Genomic DNA, 5023 nt, shown 5'->3' with positions numbered 1-5023 from the left:
ATATATATATATATATATATATATATATTATCGATCATATTCGCATAACTTTGTATTAGCTATTATTATGTATGGTTTTACTAACGAATTGTTTAACTAAGCGAAGAAGAATAATTTTAATAATCATTTTTTATATTTTTTTTTGCAAGTGTTGTTTGTTCCTCCTGTCAACTGATAACTTATTGAGTCTCCATTTCGACTATTGGAATAGTTTTTTAGTTCTTTGTTCAGTGCGCGCGCACGCTCATTATTATAACGAAGATGAAAATTTTCCGTATATATGCGTAGATTGATATCGGATAATGCTTAGATTAATATTAACTAATATTTCGTTTTATGCGAAGATCCATTGCCTCTATTGTGTTCAAAACCTTTTTGTAACATTGAATAATACGTCTAAAGGCATATTTTTATATATGTATTACAATGATATAATATAGCGATAGTTGCATGTTCTTTATCCTATGTCGGTTCCATCGCCATTTAATTTTCCCCTCTGTGATCATAAATAATGGATAATCAATTATTTTTATAATCGTGAGCAATCTGTCTCATACAAAACGATTAGAATCTCGCGTATAATAAGATGCATTGCTTATGTCGTTCCTTTAATTTCGTAAGATATGTCGAATGTTTTCCGAGTAATTGTACATTTAAAGGATGCAAAGGAGTCGTTACGTAACACGAGAAACACATAATCTATATAGTGATAATTATAAGTTGTAAAGAATTGAAACGAGAGAATTTGAAACTACGATTATTGTGATTGATTGGTTCTTTGCCGTAACATAATCTGTGTTTTTAGTATCTCACCATAAATCTTATTCGCGAAGATATAAATATATTTACGGATGACAATTCCGATATAGAGAAAGAGAGTAAACTGTCGACGGGCGATGTCACGTGTTTGCCAAAATTTATGTCAATAATTTGTGATCAAAGGGTGAGGGATTCGTTTTTGCCCGATTCAGTTTGATCAAACGACATATATATGTATATCCACATACACACACATTCACGTAGACATGCAATGTCAAACACGTTCCAAACGAAACTATTAATTTCATGCCACGATATACGGCGTATATGGTCTACTGGACTTTTGCGAGAATCATATTCGGAGTTGTAACTTCAACGTACAAAAAATGAAAGAAGAGAGGAAAGCAGATATACTCGGAGCCGGGATTTAGTCCAAGATTTTCATTCTACAGAAATTATAATTCTGTCGTGTTACGTTCTTTGAAATGTCGAAATTAGAAGATGGAAGTCGATAAAGTGGTCATTATCAAAGATACTCTTTAAACGCTTAAGTATATAGTAGGCATTCGTTCAGGATTCCAGCATGACGTGAATAAAGAAGATGAACGGCTGCTATACCTGTTCCGCCGGCGGAGCACGTATCTTGATTTGACATCATGTTTTTCTTGCGAGGTACGTTGAATTAGATAATTGAGAGGAGAAACGTACTCTCTCCATCTTCAGATGTTTTAATCAAGACAGGGAGACAGCAATATTTTTGCTACTCGTTCATAATTATATATCATCGATGTTAGCGAGCGTGCCGACGACGGCACGAGCGTCAGACGCGTTTGCAATAATGGTTGATTAACAAAGTTGTAATAAGGAGGATACAATCGTTATCGATCCTGATCAATACGATCGAAACTAGTCGCCCGACAACGACGATGCAGTTGCGCTTGCGGAATATGCATTTCGATATAGTTTGGCAAATTCGTTTTACAACTTAATCGCGCGACAGCAATCCATTTCTTGCTACCTTATCCAATTGAAAATTAAACAAGCCCTAATCTCCTAACTTAGATCCAGCGATAAAAATGATCTAGCCGTGTGCATATTTGCAAATTAGATAGTGAACACCGACATTGTCATGGGACGATAGAATCATCACGAGCAATGCAGCAAACGCGAATAAAATAATAGCTGATATTTCTATGATCGGTCTAGCAATTTAAATGTACTCTAGACTTTCTTATTCTGCAGCACATCCGGGAATGTAATTAACAATATTAAAGAAATTATTAATTTCGGTGGTATTTTTGTTACTTTTGGACAATGTCGACGTTCGCAATGGACAGATTTTCGCGTGTGTTATTACTGCTTTATATTATTCAGCGATTGTGCGAGAACGTTAACTTAAACCGTTTCCATGTAGATAAGCGAGGCCAATTTTTTACCGCGTCTGAGAAAAATAAATAATCCTGATGAGTTTTGCATAATCACGCAAAGTGAGAATTGCTCCGTCGCGAAGAAACAGAATTGTAAATGCAAAAAAATAAAAATACGATGTTAAATTAAGTGCAATTTGTGACGCGAGAGGAGGACATATTCTCTCGAATGAAAAGTTTACGCTCGCTTATGCATCTGGAAATGATAAGGATTTAATATTTCGACTATATATGGCGATAGAGAGGCTGAAAGAGATGAAAAGGCAAGAGCATAATGCTAAAAGGAAGAGACGTTTTCTTAACGGTTCGCATTACGATATGCGTGTAAGTTTTTTTAATTATTCGAGTAAAAATTAGAGACAAGATAGTACGGTATTTTCATACACAGTAAAAAATTTTGTGTTAAATTTAACACATTTCACATGTCCCAAACGGTCCATTCAAATTTTTGTGTTAATTTAACATAAGATGAATATGTTAGAAAATAATACAAATACTATGTAAAAAATTAACACAAGAAACTAATACTTTAACACAAGAAACTAACACAATTTAAAAGTAAAAGTAAATTTTATGTTAAATTGACACATTTATAATGTTACATTTAACTGAAATTAGATGATATTTTTACATTTTTAATTTTTAATTTTAGACGATGCCTCTGTGATATTTAACATATGCAATATATAGATTTAACTCATTTAACAGATATTTACTGTTACAAAGAGAAAATAACACAAAATATCTGTACGTATAAAATATGTAACTAGTTGCACAGAACATATTTCTTGAGTAAAACTAACACTTATAATATATTAAATTAACATATTTTATTCATTTATTTTTACAATTTATGTTTTAAAATTGCATTATTTTTATGTTGTTTGTTTATAAATTGTGTTATTTTAACATCGGGAAATATTAAATTTATAATATAATGCCATTGTATTATTTGAATATTTTGTGTTAAATTAATGTTTAACATTTCTTTAATATTATTTCTTTAATATTTTTAAGTCAACATTCGGATATATTAAAAATTCAACACAAAAATTTTAACAAGGATTCGTTTTAACATAAATATAAAATCTTTTTTACTGTGTAGAAACTATATTAAACGCAAATATGAGAAAAATACTAGAAAATGATTAATTCGCTAAACGATTAATTAAAATGATTGAAGAATAATTAACTCGAAAACGGAATTTATTTATTTATATTGCTAGAAAATGAAATTGTGGGATAATTTATTAGAAGTTCTATTTACATATATTGAGCTAGACATTTTATTATAATTATCGTTATAAGAGTATCAAATTTAAAAATACCAATTTTGAAAATGACAACTGCGAATTACTTATTTTAGAGAAAACGTCGCTTAATGCGTGCTGCGAAGAAATCAAGAAACTGAAGGACGCAGCAATACTCGCGATCCTTCAATCGACCATTTTTACGCAGTGAGACGGATTTTTTCGATTATAGATTTCAATATCGCTGGTAGACCCTTTTCAAACGTAACAATGTAGCGACGTATAAAATACTAAGGAGTTGTACTAACTTTCTCGTGGACGACGATCGTCATTAACTCTGCAGTAACGTTACGTTTTCCCCAGTGGTTCCTAGTCACTGCCATACTTATTAATGACGATATCATGAAGAGCGTGACCGGAGAGCTGCTAAAGGAAATTTTTGCCGAACAATATATCGAAAAGTTAAAAAAAAAGAACAAATACACCTCGTAATGTGTTCGCGTTATTAGCTACTGAAAGCTCTCAAGAAAAATTGGCACAAAGACTGCTGTACTGCAGGGTTTACGGGGAATCGGCGAGATATCCGTTAATTAACACTGGCAAAGTAAAGCTTTATAAACTAACGTAGTGATGATGATAATGATGATGATAAAGTTCGGAACACTCGTTCGGAGGATTTGTTCGGGAACCGTTTCTATGTTCCATGTACAATCGTGAAGATCGAATTATTGATGTCTGTAGAGGTACATATATTTTCTTACGGTATATGGTAATTAGCTGCGCTGCTTCGGCTCGGTGAAGCACCCGTTATCCTTGAATTGGTCAACGAAAAAAACGGAGAAAAATCGAGCAGAATTTCTAAAATGGTCATATTAATAACGTAACATAATATAATGTACAATAAAATTGTTTGACCGAGGCATATTTAATTCCGCTGTATTTAGTTATCTCAATATATTGTCAAAAGCTTTGTAAATGATAATTATTTGCATTGATAATGAGCTGGAATAATTCACAGAAATGCATAATGTATTTCCCTATTAAAATTCAGAATACAGAAATACAGAATAGGTTAATAAATGAAGTAAAATATTTAGATAATATACGTATGATACAAAAATATGATATGAGATTAAATGAGATGTTTACAAAATCAATTTTATCTTTATATATATATTCTTTATATTTTAATATGAGAGTGTTCTTAATATAAGATTTTCAATTGACTGCAAATTTAGAAATCATTATTTTTGAAAGTAAAATTATGATATAAGTAATAACGAATGAAAAATTCGCGTGACTTCTATTGTATTATGTAACTTTAGACTAGCATAAGTCCAACTTTATCGAAGAATAAAAAAGTGATACATTTTTTGGACTTACGCGCTATATGCAGATTCAGAAAAATAATTCTAAAGGACGAATTTAAGGAAACGGGCACTTCACTACAGCTAGATGTAAAGTTTCCTTAGGTACCTATTGTTTCAATGTATGAATTGTCTATGTAAAATGCTGGTACTGTTAGCAAAAAGAAGAAGAAAGCTGTGTCAATGATAAGTACGCCAAGAAGAAAGAATTACTTTCAAA

Source organism: Atta cephalotes (genome assembly GCF_000143395.1).
Source record: "Atta cephalotes unplaced genomic scaffold scaffold00053, whole genome shotgun sequence".
NCBI lineage: Eukaryota > Metazoa > Arthropoda > Insecta > Hymenoptera > Formicidae > Atta > Atta cephalotes.
Note: the sequence above shows the minus strand (reverse complement) of the source record.